Source organism: Salvia splendens, chromosome 1 (assembly GCF_004379255.2).
Source record: "Salvia splendens isolate huo1 chromosome 1, SspV2, whole genome shotgun sequence".
Classification (NCBI taxonomy): domain Eukaryota; kingdom Viridiplantae; phylum Streptophyta; class Magnoliopsida; order Lamiales; family Lamiaceae; genus Salvia; species Salvia splendens.
This window is the reverse complement of record NC_056032.1, coordinates 30931389-30952436: the sequence shown is the minus strand read 5'-3', so window position 1 is coordinate 30952436 and position 21048 is coordinate 30931389. Positions and strand designations below refer to the sequence as shown.

The 21048-nt window shown below is 43.2% G+C and overlaps 1 pseudogene; it reads right to left on the bottom strand.

Moving 5' to 3' along the window:
• Positions 1–21048, bottom strand: part of LOC121805528 — a 52509-nt pseudogene that overhangs the window by 20782 nt on the left and 10679 nt on the right.

Sequence of the window (21048 nt, the reverse complement as noted above, 5' to 3'; positions counted from 1 at the left end):
TGCCCTGGATTTCCACAGCCCCATTTGCTCGTAGGCCAACAATAGTGTATGGCCCGATCCACTTCGACTACAGCTTTCCAGGCATCAGCTTGAGCCTGGATTGGAAAAGGAGGACCTTCTGACCTACTTGGAGTTCCTTGACCCAGAGGTTTTTGTCATGCCAGAGCCTCGTCTTCTCTTTGTACCACATTGCGGACTCATACGACTCCAGCCTCAACTCTTCCAGCTCTTGAAGTTGCAACTTCCTCTCTTCCTCAGAAGCCTGGGGTCTCATATTAATCTCCTTCACCGCCCAATATGCGTTGTGCTCCACTCCTACGAGCAGATGGCACATCTTGCCAAACACCAACCTGTAGGGTGATATTTCAATAGGCGTTTTGTATGTTGTCTCGTAGGTCCACAATGCATCACCAAGCCTCTTACTCCAATCCTTCCTTGACAGATTCACCGTCTTCTCCAATATTGCCTTGATCTCCCTGTTTGAGATCTCCGCTTGTCCATTAGACTGAGGATAATACGAGGTAGAAAGCCTATGGTGGACCACGTATTTCCTCATCAGAGCTTCTATGGTTCGATTACGGAATTGCGTCCCTTGTTCAGATATAATAGCTCGTGGCACACCGTACCTGTTGAAAATGTTAGCTCTAAGAAACTTAGCCACCTATTTGGCTTCACAATACGTGGTAGCCTTGGCTTCTATCCACTTTGAAACATAATCTACAGCCACAAGGATGTATGTATTCCCGTATGAAGATAGAAATGGACCCATGAAATCCATCCCCCAGACGTCGAAGATTTCACAAACGATCACTAGGACTTGCGGCATCTCATTCCTCCTTGAAATTCCTCCAGTTTGCTGGCATCTCTTGCAGTTTTGACAGAATTCAAAAGAATCATTGTGTAATGTAGGCCAATAAAATCCATTGTCTATGACTTTCCTCGCAGTTTTCCTTGGTCCAAAATGACCTCCACATGCCAACGCATGGCAATGATTAAGCACATCCCTCTGTTCCCACTCGGGAATACATCTCTTGATTACCTGGTCAGCTCCCATCCTCCATAAGTAAGGATCATCCCAGAAATAATACTTAGCCTCGCTTTTAATCTTCATCTTCTGGGCCCGGGAAATTTCTTGTGAACTGGGCACCTCTCCTGTGACCAAGTAATTTGCTAGGTCTGCGAACCATGGTTCAGCGTTCAGCTGACACTTCCCTTTCTCAGCATCTCCTGGACCTGTTATCGCCATTATCACTTCCCAACTGATAGGTCTAGGAGATTTTCCTACGTAGTACAGATGTTCCTCCGGGAATGCGTCAGGTATGGCTTCCTTCGTTTCTCCCTGGAAAATCCGACTCAGATGGTCAGCCACATTATTCGCTGTCCCCTTCTTGTCTCTCAATTCCAAATCAAATTCTTGCAAAAGTAACACCCACCGGATTAACAGTAGCTTCGATTCTTTCTTCGCCAGTAAGTACTTGATAGCCGCGCGGTCGGTAAAAACTATTACTTTCAACCCCAGTAAGTATGGGTGAAATTTCTCAAATGAATATACGACTTCCAACATTTCCTTTTCCATGGTGTCATAGTTTTTCTAGGCCTGGTTGAGTGTCTTTGAAGCATAGAAGATCACGTAACTTTTTCCATCGACCCTTTGACCTAGTACTGCCCCCACTGCGAAGTCGCTTGCATCACACATTATTTCGAATGGCAGACTCCAGTCGGGAGCTCTGATGATAGGGGCAGATACTAATTTATCTTTTAATAATTGAAAAGTCCGCTTACACTCTTCGTCGAAGATGAAATCAACATCATTATGCAACAGATGGGTGAGCGGCTGGGCAATCTTCGTGAAATACTTTATTAATCTTCTATAAAAACCTGCATGCCCAAGGAATCCCCTGACTTCTTTCTGATTCGTAGGGTAAGGCAATTTCGAAATCACATCGACCTTTGCTTGGTCCACCTGTATACCCTTCTCCGAGACTACATGCCCCAAGACGATTCCCTCGGGTACCATGAAGTGACATTTTTTGAAGTTAAGGACCAAATTCTTGTCCTGGCATCTCCTCAATACTACGTCCAGGCTAGCTAAACAGGAATCGAAAGAGTTCCCATATACGGTGAAATCAACCATGAAAATCTTGATACAATCCTCCAGTAGATCTGAGAAGATACTCATCATGCAGCGTTGAAATGTGCCAGGTGCATTGCACAACCCAAACGACATCCTTCTATAAGCATACGTGCCAAAGGGGCATGAAACGTAGTTTTCTCTTGATCTTCGGAATCTACATAGATCTGGAAATACCCACTGTATCCGTCAAGGAAACAAAAATATTGCTTTCCAGCCAGCCTCTCTAGCATCTTATCAATGAAGGGTAATGGGAAATGATCCTTCCTGGTTGCTTTATTCAGTTTTCTGTAATCGATGCACATCCTCCACCCAGTGACAAGTTGAGTGGGCACCAATTCATTCTTGTCATTCTTAACTACCTGAATTCCTGACTTTTAGGTAATATGTGAACCGGACTGACCCATTCACTGTCTGGTATGAAGTAAATGATGCCTAGGGAAAACAGCTTCACAACTTCCTTCAGAACTTCCTCCCTCATGTTTGGATTCAACTTACGTTGCGGGTCCCTACAGGCCTTAGCTCCTTCTTCCAACCTGATGTGATGCATGCAAAGATCCGGACTGATCCCTACTAGGTCTGAGAGAGTCCATCCTATTGCCTTCTTGTTCCTTCTGATTACCTCCAGTAACTCCCTTTCCTGTTCCTCGGTCAAGTTGTTGTTGATGATTACTGGAAACGTCTCATTTTCTTTCAGATAGGCATACTTAAGCCCTGGCGGAAGCGTTTTCAATTCCTTCTTTGGGGTACTTGTTTCCTGGGATAAGGGATTTTTTTCCGTCACATCTGTTATCATTCCCTTCCCAGACCTGGATGAACTTTTCACATTAGTCACATGGGCTGATTCCCTTGATCTGCTAACTCTGGATTTTTACCAAACTCCGAAATAGCTTCGGCTAGCTCCTCATCCGTTAATTCCTTCGTGTGCATTACCTCACACCAACCAGCTACCTCTCTGTCAATAGAGTGACTTAACCCCGAATTTTCAATCTGCTCCTGCATCAACTCGGTCTCAAGATATTCCTGGACCAGGGGGTTAATAACATCGATAGCATGCAAATTTTCTACATCTAATGGTTTCTTCATTGCTTCATCTATGCTAAAAGTATATTTCTCCCCATTATAGTCCAGACATATTGTTCCATCAAAGACATCGATAATGATCTTAGCGGTACGTAGAAAAGGTCATCCTAAAATTACCCCGCTCGACTCGGCAGATTCATTATCACTCATTTTAATAACATGGAAATCGGCCGGATACAGAAAATCATGCACTTTGACTATAACATTTTCCAAAACTCCCTCTGGACAAATGCACGACCTATCCGCCAATTGGATCACCACTTTTGTATCCACCATTCCTACTCCTACCAACTTTTGTATATGGAAAACGGTAAAACATTTATCGATGCCCCTAAATCACACATGGCATGCTCAATTCTGACATCACCAATGGAAATGGGTAAGGTGAACATACCTGGGTCAGTGCATTTCGAAGGCATCCTGCGTTTTTGAATCACTGCTGACACGTTCTCTCCAATCAGGATCTTCCCACTGGGTTTTATCTTTCCAGTTATGAACTCCTTGATGAATTTGCTGAATATCGGCAATTTCAAAGCCTGTAAGAACGGCAGGTTTATCTCCAACTTTCCAAAGATATCCATGAAATCCACTAGTTCATCCTTCTTCTTCTTAGCCTCTCCTCGGTGCGGAAATGGTTTCAATTGTTTCCCTGGACTTGTAGATCCTTCTGCTGGAAGCTCGCTTATTTCCTCTTTTGCTAATTCCTTCTCTGCTTCTAACTCTGGGTCTAGGAAAAATTGTTCAGCTTCACTAGGTAGCGGTTTCTCTAGATCACCTTCCCGACGGTCATCTCCTCTTACGGTACTCCCTACTTTCGAATTCCTGGATTCAGGAACTGAGTTCTTCCCTTCCTTGCCTTCTGTGGGAGGTGTCTCTCCATTCATCCTCATCACTGGGCCGTCATAACCTCGCCCAGATCTTAAAGTGATTTGACTGATGTTAGCTCTGTCTGGTGGCCTTACTGAGGCGGGAATCTTTCCTTCGTTCCCTCGCATCTCGCTCAAGGAAGTCGCGATCTGGGACAATTGCTTGGCCAACATGTCCATTGTTGCCTTCTGCTCCAACTGAGCGTCTTGAAGCTTATGCACCACGTCATTGTTAGATTGCAAGTTGTTCTGCATATGTTGTTGCGAACTGACTAGATCATACACCATATCATCAATATTCCTTGGTGGTTTAGAAGTAGGTTGGTTGGGGTTTGATCCCGAGCTCTGGTTAGGTCCACTTCCTTGGTTCACGTGAAAGTTTCCCTGACCTCCTGAACTGTTGTTGTACTGATTTCCTAGCTCTTGGTTCCCCTAGTAGGTGGTTTGGGAATTCTGATAATTTCCGGGGTAGTTCCTTTGGTGTGGCGGTACATAAGAGTTCCCCTGGTGGTTTTGATTCCTGTTTCCCCAATTCGAATGATCTCCCTGGTTCCGGTTGCTCCAGTTGTTCTGTCTCTCCTGATTTCTTCCAGACCAATTAGTCTGTCTTTCTGGTTGATGTGTCAACTGAGTGTTCTGTTGTGGGGGTGGCTGGTTCGGATCGTTGTCAGACCATCTAAAATTGGGATGGTTTCTCCATGGTGCATCCCTCTGTCTCTCGGGATTCCAACTTCCATCTGGGTTCCAACTCCCCATCGCATTAACTTGGGCCTGGTAATCTCCCTCTTGAGGACCATGATATTGCTGGGGTGAAATTTTTCCTGGACTTGGAGGCTTTTCTTTTTCTTGCGATGCTGGCGGATTAGTCTTATCGATCGCATTCAAGAGTGCTTTCTGAAGCCTATCTATTCTCGCCTCGACTCTTTCGTCATCTTGCTCCCTCAGTGCATTTGCTTAACCTCTCCTCATAATATTCATCGGGTTGTCGTACGCCTTTTTGGCCTCTATCAACTTTCCCAAGATCTTTCTCGCTTCACTTCCCTTTTTCTTCGTAAAATTTCCCCAGCTCGAGGAATTCATCAGATCCTTTGACTCAGGGTTCGCTTCTTCATATAACAGATAATAATTCTCGGCCTCGATCATTCTATGATTCGGGTAGGCATCTAACAATCCATTAAACCGCGACCAATACTGACTAAGAGACTCATCATACTCCTGCTTACACTCCATGATTTCCTTCTTGAGAGCGTTGGTCTTGTTTGAAGGGAAAAAGTAATCCAGAAACTCCAACTTGAAATCCCTCCATGTACGGATGGAATCCGGAGGTAGCCTTAGTAGCCATGTGTTAGCCTCCCCCTTGAGGGAAAATGGAATTGCATGTAGGCGATAATCCTCCTATGTTGTGTCGTTGGGCCTTTTCTGAATACTGCACAGCTTGCTAAACTCATTTAAGAACTCGTATGGATACTCGTTCCTACGTCCAGAGAACGTCGGTAGAATGCCTAACACATTTGTTTTAATATCGATGGCCCTCTGACGCGGATTCATAACTATAGCCTGGGCTGGCTCTCCATCTAAATGGGCAGTGAGCGAATCGATCTCCAGATCTTAATCGGCTACGTGTGCCATGCCTCTGATCTCTGCCTCCTCTGTATCTGTTTCTGAAGACGACTTGGGATCCTCCTTTCCTGACGAGCTCCAATCCTCGTCACTTTCTGAACCAAACGGAAATGGATCTCTCGTAGATAATCCTGATCTGGTGGTGACTGTAGATGTTGTGTCCCTGACCTGCCAAGTAAACTGATCGTTCCTCCACCCAGATGACTTACCCCAGTGTCCAAACCGTGAGCCTCTGCTCATAAACTGAAAATAAAGGAAAAAGAAAAATCAAAACTATGTACGCCAAAAATCTTCTAAACACAATCACAAACTACGCCATCCATCCCCGGGAAATGTGCCATTTGAAAGTGATTGGAACTGTGTGCGCTTTTGTGCTAGGTCTGCTTCTCAAACCAGAGAATCCGCTAGATCACGAAGTCTAGGAACTCTGAGGATCTCAGAAGTCTCAGTCGTCGGATACACAAATTCCGCATTCAAAACCCTCAACCCGCTATACTATGAATTAGTACGGGGAAGCAGAGATCGATTCCACGAAGATGGACGCATAGGAAGGCATTCAGAAGACTCTAGAAAGGTAAATGGCTGCTGCCACGCAAATTTGGGTTGAGGTAAACTATTACTAGACTCGGGAATTAAATCTAACACTAGACCTAGGAAACTGTAAACATCATGCAGGCTTGGAACATATTCTTAACTCCAATCTCTCAAACAAATTTCCTTGACCTAGTAAACAACTACCTAAATTAGCTAGACAGAAAGAACGCAAGCAGTGGGGACCATCTCCCTAAAACAGCAAGGTACGGAAGAAAAGCTGCAAATAACAAACTATGAATTTAACTAACAACAAGCTTCATCTCGTTACCTGATTTAAACGCGGACATGGAGAGAACAGAGTAAATAACTAGATTCAAACAGGACATACAAATTCGAACGTCGGAAACTGACGATTAATCGGAAACCAACAGATCTACTTCTACTAGACGAAGTGAGCAGAAAACATAAATGAAACATCAAACTCATACACAATCAGACAACTCTGCTTCATATCCACACGTCGGACGCTTAATCCACTCCGGATCCAAGCAATCCGAACCCAATTACAACCAAAATTGACTCCATAGACTCTGATTCAACAAATCTGCTCCGATCAACGACAATCCATTCATGATTCTACTCCAATTTAACTGATCAAGTGCGAAAAGCATCCATTCAAGTAAATAACTATAAACTCATAAACGAACATCATCCATACTCGAAAGCAACATCATCATAATGGAAAATGGAAATTGCGTAGATAAGATCAATGAAAATACGACAGCCAACACAACCGAGCTTCAAACAGCGAAGCTCGGTGAAATTCGCAGCAACAAACGAAATAAAAGCTGTAAATTGTATCTTCGCCCTTCGTGAGGACGGTGTTACACAACAACCAAACTGAAAGTGAACCCCACAACCCCTCAAATTTCGAGACCCAGGTGTGTAGGAATGTGTTCGAGTGAACTGAGAACCAAAACAAAAGTGCCAAAAAAGTCCCCGAGTCTTGCATGCTCTCTCCTTTATATGGATGCGGAGGTGATCATTCTAGAAGCCTTCGCAGAAATCTCTATTCTGCCCTTCAGCTTTAGCGATCTCCTTCGTCTGGTCATTTTTCTTCAAATTGTTCACTTTATCGCCAACTTTCCCTCGCAAGGCAATTGTATTCCTTTCTTCCTTGGCCTGACGGATTCTACTACACACCTGGCTTAAAAAGATGTGTTAGATCCCGTAAATGCATGAAATTAATCCCCTGACCAATGCATGAAATTAGCCTTATCAGATACTCAATATCTTTTTACCTAATTTGTGAGTATATTTCTCTCCAAGTAAATACCAAATCAATTTCTATGCTAATTAAATAGCAAAATTTCGAAAACCCCTCCCCCACACTACACGCCTATTTTATTTAATTGTGGGATTTATCGTTGACCTCTATTTTATTCTTCCACAATTTTAATTATTTTATTTAAGTGTGGGATTAAACCTAGACTATAAATTTCAAAACCCTAACCCTAGCCCCCATTTTCACACGCCCCCTCTCTCCCTCTCCTCCCACACGCCTCCCTCCCTCTCTTCTCCCTCTCAACAAATCATTCACCAATTCTTTGTTCTTGCTTCGTTTTGGAGTTGGAAACTCAAAGATTCATCGAAGAAATCAACCAATTGTCATTCCTACCGATTGTTTTCAAGAGAAAGGTATAGTTTTTGATCCACCTTTCCCCTTCTTATCATTGAATCCATGATTCTTGAACCCCTCATGCATATAGTGAGTAGAGAATTATAAATCTAAGAACTAATTGGTTGGGAAGGATGGTTGCACAAGAATAATATGTGTGTGTGCGCGTATGTACGTGTGTGTGTCAGTGTGTGGTTGAATCATTGGTGAATGTTATGAGTGATTATGAAAGCATGGTTGTAATTTCGTTTTTGAAGCATGAATATGTGTTGGAAGCATGAATATGTATGTGTGGATGTATGATAGACAAACTAGGGTTAGTGAATGTTGAGCATGAAAACTGTTGTGTCCGGACAGTAGGTTCCGACGGGTATTTGACCAATCAAATGATCTCTTTTTGCCAAAATTTTTAACTGGATGAAGTTTTAGATGTCTTCTGTGTTGTGTCAAAATTTCAGCTTGAATTGATGACAGACGAATTTATAACGAATTTTTCAACTGCGCAGTCCTGCCAGAAATTGTGTTTCATCCAATGAGTTTCGTTTTTGTTTTGACCGATCAAAAGATATGATTTTGGTGTGAAATTTTAACTGGATAAACCTTGATGTGTCTACTGTGTGGTGACCAAATTTTAGCTTCATATGAGATCGGATGGAATTTTAACGATTTTTACAAAAAGACTGTGTTGTTCTGCCAGATTCTGGTTTTGTTGAAATACGCTTTGTTGACAAGTTTTGAGTGAATTACATGATACATGTGTGAATAAGGAAAATATCCTATGATGTGGCTATGTGTTGCACGTTGTTGTATGCTAGAGTGTTCATTTTGCTTATGTTGGTAAACGTTTGGGATGGGCAATACAAGAAAAATAATGAAAGGAACGATAGGGCATGCATGATAAATGTATTGATAGAAAAACTGATTGTGTTATGGTGTTGACAAGGGTTGTTGTGCGTACGTGGGTACGAAGAGCAAGGGTTGCATTAAAGTTGTGAATTGTGTTGTATAAGCAAGCGAGGTGGGCTTTCTTTTACTAAACTCTTTTACTTTTTCAAAAGTATGATTACGGAGTTATAAGGGTGGTTTAGTGTGTTATGTCATGCCATGATTGTTTTGATGTTGAGATTAATGTCTGATGCCTAGTTCGTTTGAGCTTGCTCTGTTAGGCAATAGGGCTAAGTGTGAAACGAATCCGGGTCTGAGTAGGGCCGCAAACCCTATCAAGCTGTGTACACCGGTGGGATCGGGAGCCGTCCTTGCTAGTCGGCCGGTCTCGTGGGCGAATAGTGTGGCCACACTTTCGTCGCACTGTGGAAAGATGATGTGATTGTTGGATTGTTGAGAAAGTGGGGAGATTGATTGTCTAGCCAGACTATGAAACTATTTTTGTGATACTCGATGATATTTCTTTTCTAAACGTAAAACTCGAGTTCACTATGGTATGGATGACATAACTTTTATCCAATGTTTTCGGCACGAGCCCGCTTAGTATATTAAGTACTCAGCCCTGCCTTTCTTTTAAAATGTGCAGGTTGAGTAGTGATGTTACGGCGGATGTTGAGTTGAGCCTTAGGAATTCCCGGATGCGTCGTGTCTTCATACATGGGCGTCGTCCTATGACTCTCCTTTGATACTTATTTTTCCGCTGCCTTGTTTGAAAGTATTTTCTAAAAGTTTTCCGCATTACTCTATACAGTTTTATGCCATTAAGTACATTGAGACATTTACCTGCTGCTTAACTATTTGATAGACTAAAATAATTCTTTTGGAAGTTAATTGAGTTTCATATTAAATATCGTCCTTTATTGTTGTCTTTTATTGTTTCCCCCATTTCTTCCCCCTTCTTAGTTTCTCCCCTAGTCACGAGTTCCCCATCTTTACTATCCTTAGTAAGGGCGGTCATGACAACTTCGTCGTATTAGGTTTATTACTTCATTCCGGTACATAATACCTTGAAACTATAGTATGTTTTTACTTACTTCCACTAGGTTTTGAAATGATTCAGTATGTTTTTACTTACTTTCAGTAGGGATGCCTATGTTATAAAAAAAGGGAAAGAAATGAAGGTTGTGAAGAAAAGAAAAAGAAAGATCAAAGGATTGGAAAGTGAGTTGAAGGAAGAATAAATATTAAAAGTGTCTTGGGTTTATAAGAAAAGTGGAGTCTATTTTACATTTTTATTTTAGTCACTTTTTAGCCAAATATTCATCACCTACCAAAGGGCCTACATTACAATCAAAATAAAGACCTTTCGAACTTTTGATGCGGGATTAGACGTTGAGCAAACCTATGGTAAACTTTGCATGATGCATGATTTCAGTGCTATATACTTTGTCATATACACTTTGAGAGTGAGAGATAAATACACTTCCCATCTTTGGAAGTTTGCCACATGTGAGTGCATGAATGAAGGTGTTCCAGATAGTAATGAAAGTGCATTAATAAGCCTTGCTTGATTTGATTGAGTTAATTCATGCTTAATCTATCTTTTCCATGTTGTGAGGCAATTACGACATCTAGTCCTTATGCGATCCGTGCATCTATATTTGTTTCTTTTATGTTTTGTTTGAGGACAAACAAAAAGTTAAGTTTGTAGGAGTTGATACGCTCGGATTTGTCACTGTTTTAAGGCTATTATTTGGTTCATTTTGAATGTCAAAGTTGCATTACATGTCCATTATTTATATATTTTATCTATTTTGGTATTTTGACATGTTTTGTGAGAAATGTGCAAAATAGAACCTAAGAAGATAGCTAAAAGTCGAAGTTGAAAATCTGGAGCTTTCAAGAGGTCCAGCGGTCCGCTGCAACACAGCCAGCGACCGTTGGCCGCCAATGAATGGTGAACAGATAGCAGTCCGCTTCGGGAAAGTTGTGCTAAAAAGAGGAACACGCCCAGCGACCGTTGGGTTGTGCGTAGCGACCGCTCCAGGAGTTCCAGTATCTACGGGATGATTGCCAGCGACCATTGGACAAGGTGCAGTGGCCCGCTGGGAAAACGTGGGGCAGAGATTTGACCTACTTTCTTCCCAAGATTTACCATATTGTGCTGAATATTTGCCATAATTATGGTACACGAAAATTAGGCTATAAATACCCCCTCAAGCTTCATCATTAAGGATCTTCTTTTTGCTGCATAATTCCATAGAGTAATAATTGAGAGTTCTACATTGTTCATCAAAGTTCAAGGGTTTGAAGAAGGATCAAGAGAATATCACGGCTACAAGGATTCAACCTTTGGGTTTTATTACTTAAGTTCTTATGTTTTTATTATTTCCCCTAAAAACTATGTCTTTAGATTATTCCATTATGTGTAACTAAATTCATAGAATTCTAGGGATGTGTTAGTAACGACTTTGATTATATAGTTTCTATTTATTTAATATTCGTTTTGTTCATTACTTTGTTTCTATTCTAAGTGTTGGATAATTGCTTCATGTTTGAGTGACACGTTCTGGGATGATCTATTGACTTGCTACATAATCGTGAGAGGAGGTTGGCCAGTTAGAAAAGGTTAGTTGACACTACAATTAGCTTCCCTTAAAACGACACTGTTAATTGAGAGTGAGGACACCTTGAGAGTCTTAGGAGCTTTTAGGAGTTATAAATGTAGGATTGATGCCCCTAGTGTCTGTAATCTACTTTGTGCCGCATGGGCAATACTTATGTGACTCGTTCTAGTGAAGTATGAACTGTGCTATGGTGTCGTAGTTGGAATTTGTATAACCATAACTGTGAAAGCACATCCCTGGAATTCCCTTATCTCATATTCTTTTTCTTTGTGTTTAATCTACCTCATTGTTTACATTTGTTTATAAAAGTTTTTATTTTCAAAAATCCAAAATCTTTTTTTTCTCCAAATAGTAAAAGAAGCTAAGTAGAAGCTAGACAATTTGTGTTTGTTTTCCCTGTGTTCGATATCCGGTACAGACCTTTTGCTATATTATCTTTGTCTTGTATACTTGCAAGTAGTTATAGTGCTAAAAAATATTGCATCAAGTTTTTGGCGTCGTACTTACAATTCCTAAGGGACCTCGGATTGATACAAATAACTTCGAGCTACGGATGCCACTTATTCAGATGGTGGAACAATATCCGTTTGCAGGTGAAGGTAGCTTAAGAGTGTGCTGCGTTCTACTGTTCTAGGTCGAGCTACTAAGTCCAATGAATCCACTAGATCACTCGGTCTAGGAACTCAAGGGAATATAGAAGACTCGGTCATTGGACACACAACTCTCGCGTTTCAAAGATCCCTCAACCCGTTATACTATAGACTAGTATAGAGAAGCAAGGGGTCGATCCCACGAAGATGGATGCGTAAGAAAGCATTTAGAAGATTCTGATTAGAAAGCGGTTGCTGCCACTCAAATTTGGGTTGAGGTGTAACTACTACTAGACTTAGGAACGAAGTAAACACCGGACCTAGGAAACTGAAAACATCATGCCGACATTAAACTTTCTCATAACTGCGAGATATTAAACTAACTTCTTAGACTGAGCAATCAACTTCCTAATTTGACTAGACAGAAAGCAGGAAAATGGTGGAGACTATTTTCCGCAAACAGAAAGTACGGTATTAAAGCTGCAAATAACAACTAAAAGATTAACCAACACTGTCGCACATCTCATTACCTGTATCAAATGCGAACATGAAGAAAACAGAGCACAAACCCATATTCAAACAGAATGTAAAAGTGTGGACGTCGGAAACTTGCAATTAGCCGGAAATAAAACAGATCTACATACGCTAGACGGAATGAAATGAAAACACGAAAATCCGGCATCAACTCCGATCACCCTGTTTCAGATCCAAACGTCAGATGCTTAATCCACTCCGGATACAAGCATTCCAAACCCATCAATCAACAAATTCAACTCCATAACTTCTTATTCAACCGATCTATCCCGATCAACACAAGCCTTTAACAATTCTGTGCAAACTCAGTAGAACAGCACAAAAATCAAAGTAACTCGACAAACTTAAAACCAATTGCATCCATGCTCGAAATTAATAGTAACTCAAATACGGAAACAGAAACTTCAATAACCAACAAAAATTCAACGGAAAACAAAGCCGAGCTTCGAACAGCGAAGCTCGGTGAAATTCACGACAGAAATTAAAATGAAAGCGATTAAATTGTTTCTTCGCCCTCTGTGAGGACGGTGTTGCCCAACTACGAAGTAGCACAAAATAACCCGAAAACTACCCTACGATCTCCCGAAAAATTCCCCCAAGTGTGTAAAAGTGAGTAAGCTACGAGCCACAGTCTGGTCACAAGTCCTCCACTCTCCGATCTCCTTTCTTTTTTGCATGCTCTCCTCCTTATATAGGTGCGGAGTTGATCTTCTAGAAGCCTTCGTAGAGATCTCCATTCTACCCTTCAGCTTCGTTATCTCCTCCGTCTAGTCGTTTTTTCCTCAAAATTGCTCACTTATTCGCCAGTTCCTTGGACCATGTAATTGTCTTCTTCTTTCCTGGATCTGGCGAAAACCTTCTACACACCTGGCTTAAAATATGCGTTAGACCCCGCAAACAAATGAATTTTACCTTTTAACCAATGCATGAAATTAGCCTTATCAAACTGCTCACACTTTAACCATACTTGTACTCAAGTATAAAGACAAGAAAAAGAAATAAGGCGAATTTCAATGCATGATTGTCCTCAGACAGACTCTACAAAAGCAAAAACACAAACTCCTAGACCTGGTCACACTAACAGACTAACAAAGTGAAAACAAACACTTAAAGAAAAACACGAAGAAAAAACACAAAGGCATGAACTGGCTTCAACTTTTAGGCAACCGTCCCCACAAGCATAAGGTCTATCTGATTCGTCTACAGTCTCCAAATCCTCCCCTTTCATCTTCTACCTAATCGGTCTGTCAGTTCGTCAAGATAGCCCTTTGACTCCCCAATTGTTGGATTCACTCGATCACTCGTTCCTCACCAGGGATGTTAGGATCGAATCACTCTTAAGTCCAAGTTATACCACTGATGCATTGGGTTATGAGAGTTTCTCCTTCCTATCGTCTCTTTTTATTTCCTGGGTCAGGGTACTATTGCTCCTTGCCCTTAGGATATATTTTTTTTAATTTTTCCCTAGACTTCGTCCAGCTTATACCTCATTTTCCCTGGACTTCGTCCAGCTTATACCTCCAGAACCTATATTTTTATTTCCTCCTCTTCTTATTTTTTTTATTTTCTCCTTCTGACTCTACTTCCTATGCATCAAGTGGCGATCCCCTTTTTATACAAGTTAGCTCAAAGTGTATAGGCTTATAACTCACTTTTATAGAGGGGTTTCACAACTAGGTTATCTAGGGCATCCTCTATCGTCCTTACTTCATTCAAACCGACTTCAGCTTATTAAGAAAAAAGGCCTCAAAGTTGACATGCATCCTATCATCAATTGCTCTTACTAAGGGGATCTTGCCGTATTATATTCACTAGCTCATGCGACACACAGAAACACTTAAACCTAAAAAACTATCAAACTTAGGCAAAAACTGTACTACTCCCTCCCCCTCCCACTTCACTCAAGCTTGTCCCCAAGCTATCCTGGTGAAGGGGGGAAACATGGAAGTAATAACAGATCCAAACAAAACACAGAAGCACTTAACAAAAACAAACTTCTCACACTTAGACCGAGCAACGGGCTAAGTGGGAGAAATGACAACAGACAAAAACCAAAACATGCTAAGAACAACACAAACTTCTCACACTTAGTCCGTGCAACGGGCTAAGTGGGAGAAGACATAAAAAAATGCAGACTACAAGATATATCACAAGGCATGCCTGGAAAAAAGAACTAACACAAAACATAAGAAAAACTGAAAGTACAGTTACTTGGTCAAAGGGGGAACTCAATTCGGACCTTGGCTCCCGCGGGAGCCAAGCTGCGGTGGAACGTAGGATCGGGTGACTTTTGCTTTCTTCCTCGCCGGTGACTCCGGCTTATCCTCCTCTTTCGCACTTCTCGTAGACACTGGTTTTCTTACTGACACGGGCTTTGATGCGGATGGGGCTGTCAAGGGCTTGGACGCTAGTGGGGGCAGCTGGAGGGCAGAATTTCCTTGCCCTGGCTGCGTGGGCACACTGCTGGATCCAGCAGGCAATGTCATTTGAGGCTCGGGAAATTTCTCCCTCAGCCACTTTGTCATCATCATCATTAAGCTGACTGTTTCCGCCACACGGTCGTTCTGTGTAGATGACTTTCCCACCTTGACATTGACGTGCCCCTTGAAGGCCTGCATCTCCTCCCTGACTCCGCCAAACTCTTTCCGCATCTCAGTCATTTCCTTCCAAATAGCACTAAGCTCCGTATGCATTACACTCATTTCCTGTCGAACTGCACTCAGTTCCTTGTGCATTACTCCCACGTCCCTTTTCATCTCCTCGTACCCAACACTGGCGACTGCTTCAATTCTGCACTGCTCGGGCTTCACCTGGGGCTCCAACCTGCCGACCTCGTAGAAGCACACATCATTCCCTGACATGTATAACAAGCCTTTGTTGAAGAAATAATCCACACTGAAAAGCTCTGGAGGCTCGCACATTTCTATCTCCGGCGCAGATTTGGCAATCTTCATTATAGAGTTTCGCTGGAGGTAGGCACCTAAGAGATAACAGGTGTACATATGTCGGGAAGGGTTTGCGGCCATCTGATGGAAGTATAAGTCGGGTGCGTGACGAACTCCCAAGATGCATTTTCACTCCTTTGGCCATGCACCATGTGAAGTATAAGTCGGCTGTGGTCAAGGCTGAGTTTGCGGTCCCCATCAAGTTGTAACTGATAAACGTCTGAGCAAACCTCAAGATCCGGTTGTCGATATTGAACGCCTTTGAGTAACTGGTCTTAAACTGTCCAACCTTCGGGTGCGTGACGAACTCCCAAGCTGACTGTGGTGTGAATCCGGGTGTGTTCCTTGGGGCTCCTACCATCCTCTCATTCCATATGCCATTGTCATCCTCAGCACGCGTGAACAGGCCTATCCAGAGGGACCATTCTCTAAGACTCATCTCATGCTCTTCAGTAAAAAGGCGGAAAGTGATGGAATCCGCGTCTAGATCTGTGGTGGACTTCAGGCGAAACGTGGAAAAGAACTCCCGGGCCAACGCAGCTGGCACCTCCATCTCACTATGCTTCAAGAGCCAGTCAAACCCGATCGCGCTGATGTATTGACGAAACTCCTCATCGGAGTCTATTTCTTACAATTCTTCCCTCACATATCGCTTTCCAGATTTTGCAAGCTTACCCGTGCTACACCGTTCCTTGTAAGTCGCCGCCCGCTTGGGATCATCGAACTTTTTCATTGTGTCTAGCAGTCCCTTGGTGATCCATACTTCTGCAGGTTCAAAATTTAACACTCCTCTGGCTCTTCTATCTCGACCTCTTCAGAGTCACTGGACCCGGCAGGGTTAAGTGGCTCCTCTGCGTACGGTACCTTCGCGGGTGCAGAAAGTGAGGTTTCGACAGACTTGCCCTCAGCGGGCTTCTTCGATTTCTTGACCAAGGAAGTAGCTGCATGTTTACCTTTCCTTTTCCTCTCCGCCGCCTGGCGGCGCTCCTCCTTATCGCTAGATCCAGGAGAATCTGCCTTCCCTGTTTCCATAGCCGCTGGATCCAGTACTTCTCTTTCAGTAGGTTGGGCTATATCATCAATCTCCTCCAACAGGCTTCGTCGAGCCTGCCGCCTAGCTTCCCGTGTATCTACCGGCGAACCTGTCCCTTCCGGGACTTCTGTCAGATCTACCACCAGATTCACCCCACCATCATCGGGCTCCAGTGATTCTTCAGTAACGGGGGCCACCGCCTCCTCAGACAATCCAGGAATTGCCGCCTCAATGTAAATAGGGGATTCCCCCTCCTCTAACCATTTCTCATCTTTGGCTTCACCGCCCACAATCTTCACACGGGTCTCCCCCTCAACAACACTTCCAGAAAGAACAGGGGTTTCCACCTCCGACACACTCACATGTAAAATAGGGGTTTCTCCCTCCGACACACCTTCAATAGCAACTAGGGCTTCCCTCTCAATACCCGTCCTCTGCTCTAACCCCGCACCCAGATCCGCCTCATGTCCCTTCTCGTCGCCTACCGTGGCGTCTTTTTCGGCCGTGTTGGTAGACGGTTCGGCTGCGGCTTGTACGTCCGAAGGTGGGGCTGTCGAATCCTCAAGAATCGGCGGTGGTGGTGGTGCGGTGGTTGTCGACGCGGCAGGTTTGGCACCTTCCATCATCGTCGTGAACATAGCGAAGGCTTTCATCGCTTCTTCTAGTCCGACGAACTTCTGCATTAATTCTGCCATGAACGTCGTCGCGCTGGCAGATGCGGAGGGGTTACCTGCACTTGGTTTGTTCTCCATGATCTGATTCTGAAAATCACACAAAAACTTGGAAGAAAATTTCCGATTAGGGTTAATGCGAGAGAAGATTTTGGGGATTTTTTAGAGTGAGAGAGGGTTTAGTTTGAGAAATAAAGAATAAGGTGGGAAAATAGGTATTAGATGGGACGGTTGCAGCAACGGTTGCAGGCATGAGGTCAGCAACCGTACGCCTTCCCATAAAGTGTGATTTTGAAATTCGAAACCGTACCACTTCCCTCCTAAACTCAATTACACTGCCCCATGTAAACGCTCTTCTCTGCAACACCACACTTAGATAAAAACAACAAAAATGAAACGCCAGGTTCCCAGGTCAAGGAGCCTGGTGTTTCGAAAATATTTTTGGAAGATTAAAAAAATATATATTCTTTGTTTGGTATTTTTTTCTTTTATCAAAACAACCAAATATTTACACTTTCAATTTAGTACCCTCGAGATCCCTTGGTTCAGTGTATAGATTAAAAATGCATTCCCATTTACCTCACCCAGGAGTTCTTCGAGAGCACTTCTTACTAGACCAATTAGGCGATAACAGAGAGTGCGTGTAGTGGCACTTCCTCCACTACGCACAACTCAGAATTATCCATAAAAATATTTACCCAATGACCATTCACAAGGAAAGGAGTAGAGTTTGAGGCACTGCCCTGAATTTCCACAGCTCCGTTTGCTCGAAGGCCAACAATAGTGTATGGCCAAATCCATTTGGACTTTAGCTTCCTAGGCATCAGCTTGAGCCTGGATTAGAAAAGGAGCACTCTCTGCCCTACTTGGAGTTCCTTGACCCGGAGATTTTTATCATGCCAGAGCCTTGTCTTCTCTTTGTACCACATTGCGGACTCATATGACTCCAGTCTCACTCTTTCAACTCCTGAAGTTGCAACTTCCGCTCTTCCTCCGAAGCCTGGGGTCTCATATTAATCTCCTTGACCGCCCAATATGCTCTGTGTTCCACTCCCACGGGCAGGTGGCACATCTTGCCAAAAACCAACCTGTAGGGTGACATTCCGATGGGCGTTTTGTAAGCTGTTCTGTAGGCCCATAACGCATCTCCAAGCCTCTTACCCCAGTCTTTTCTTGACGGATTCATCGTCTTTTCCAGTATTGCTTTGATTTCCCTATTTGAGATCTCCGCCTGTCCATTAGACTGAGGATGATAGGGGGTAGAAAGTCTGTGGTGGACCCCGTATTTCCTCATTAAAGCTTCTATTGTCCGGTTACGGAAGTGTGTCCCTTGGTCAGAAATAATCGCACGCGGCACTCCGTATCTGTTGAAGATGTTGGCTCTAAGGAACTTGGCCACTTCTTTGGCTTCACATGAAATGGTAGCCTTTGTTCTATCCATTTCGAAACATAATCTACAGCCACAAGGATATAAGTATTCCCATATGAAGATGGAAATGGACCCATGAAGTCCATCCCCCAAATGTCAAAAATCTCGCAGACAATCACTGGGACCTGCGGTATTTCATCTCGCTTAGAAATTCCTCCTGTTTGCTGGCACCTTTCACAGTTCTGACAGAATTCAAAAGCGTCCTTGTGTAGCGTAGGCCAATAAAATCCATTGTCTAAGACTTTCCTCGCAGTCTTCCTTGGTCCAAAATAACCTCCACATGCCAACGCATGGCAATGATTCAGCACGTCCCTCTGTTCCTAATCAGGGATACATCTCCGAATCACCTGGTCAGCTCCCATTCTCCACAAGTAAGGGTCGTCCCAGTAGTAATACTTAGCCTCGCTTTTGACCTTCATCTTCTGGGCCCGGGTGATTTCCTGAGAACTAGGTACTTCTCCAGTGACCAAGTAGTTTGCTAGGTCCGCGAACCACGGTTCATCGTTCAATTGACATTTCCTTCTTCCAGTATCTTGTGGACCTGTTATTGCCATTATCGTTTCCCAGCTGATAGGTCTAGGAATTTTTCCTCTGTAGTACAGATGTTCCTCAAGGAATGCATCAGGTATAGCTTCGTCTGTTTCTCCCTGAAAAATCCGACTCAGGTGGTCCGCTACCTTATTCTCTGTTCATTTCTTGTCTCTTACTTCCCAATCAAATTCTTGCAAGAGTTGCACCCAACGGATTAACCTTGGCTTGGATTCTTTCTTCGCCAGTAAGTACTTAATAGCTGGGTGATCGGTAAAAACTATCACCCTCGACCCCAGTAAGTATGGTCGGAACTTTTCAAAGGAATACACGACCGCCAGCAATTCCTTCTCCGTGGTGTCATAATTCTTCTGGGCCTGGTTGAGTGTCTTCGAGGCATAGAAGATCATGTAACTTTTACCATCGATTCTTTGACCTTGCACTGCCCCTACTGCGTAGTCACTTGCATCACACATTATTTCAAACGGCAGACTCCAGTCAGGTGCTCTGATAATAGGGGCAGATACTAATTTATCTTTCAGTAGTTGAAAAGCCTCCTTACACTCCATGCCGAAAATGAAATCAACATCATTATGCAACAGATGGGTGAGCGGCTGAGCAATCTTCGTGAAATCCTTTATGAATCTTCTGTAAAACCCAGCATGCCCTAGGAATCCCCTAACTTCTTTCTTATTCATAGGGTAAGGCAGTTTTGAAATCACACCGACCTTTACTGGGTCTACCTGTATACCCTTCTCTGAAACTACATGCCCTAGGACAATTCCTTCAGGGACCATAAAGTGGCATTTTTCGAAATTCAGGACCAAATGCTTTTCCTGGCACCTCCTTAACACTATCTCCAAACTTGCTAAACAGGAGTCAAAAGAATTCCCATACACCGAGAAATTATCCATAAAGATCTCGATGCAATCCTCCAGTAGATCCAAGAAGATACTCATCATACAACGTTGAAAAGTGCCTGGCGCATTGCACAGCCCAAACAGCATTCTTCTATAAGCATATGTGCCAAAGGGACACGTAAATGTAGTCTTCTCCTGGTCTTCGGGATCTACAAAAATTTAGAAGTATCTGCTGTATCCGTCAAGGAAGCAAAAATATTTCTTTCCCGCCAACCTATCAAGCATCTGATCAATGAAAGGTAAAGGAAAATGATCTTTCTTGGTTGCTTCATTCAGTTTCCTATAATCGATGCACATCCTCCACCCAGTGACAAGTCGAGTCGGCACCAATTCATTCTTATCATTCTTAACTACATGTATCCCTGACTTTTTAGGTACCATGTGAACCGGACTGACCCATTCGCTATCTGGAATAGAGTAAATGATTCCTAAGGATAGCAGCTTCAAAACCTCCTTCAGAACCTCCTCTCTCATGTTTGGATTCAGCTTGCGTTGGGGATCTCTACATGCCTTTGCTCCCTCCTCTAGTCTAATATGATGCATGCAAAGATCCGGACTGATTCCTACTAGGCCTGAGAGAGTCCATCCTATCGCCTTTTTGTTCTTTTCGATTACCTCCAGTAACTTCTTTTCATGTTCCTTGGTCAGGTTGCTGTTGATGATAAACTGGAAATGCCTCGTTTTCTTCCAGATAGGAATACTTGAGTCCCGGTGGAAGCGTTTTCAATTCCTTCTTGGGAGTGCTTGTTTCCTGGGGCAAGGGATCATTTTTTTCAGCAATTTTCATTCCCTTCCCAGACCTTGGAGTATTTTCCATACTAGCCACATGAGCTGATCCTCTTGATATTGCTGCCTCCGGATTCATGCAGAATTCTGAAATAGCTTCGGCTAGCTCTTCATCCGATAATTCCCTTGTGTGCATTGCCTCGCACCATCCAGCTACTTCTCTGTCGATAGAATGGCTCGACTCTGAA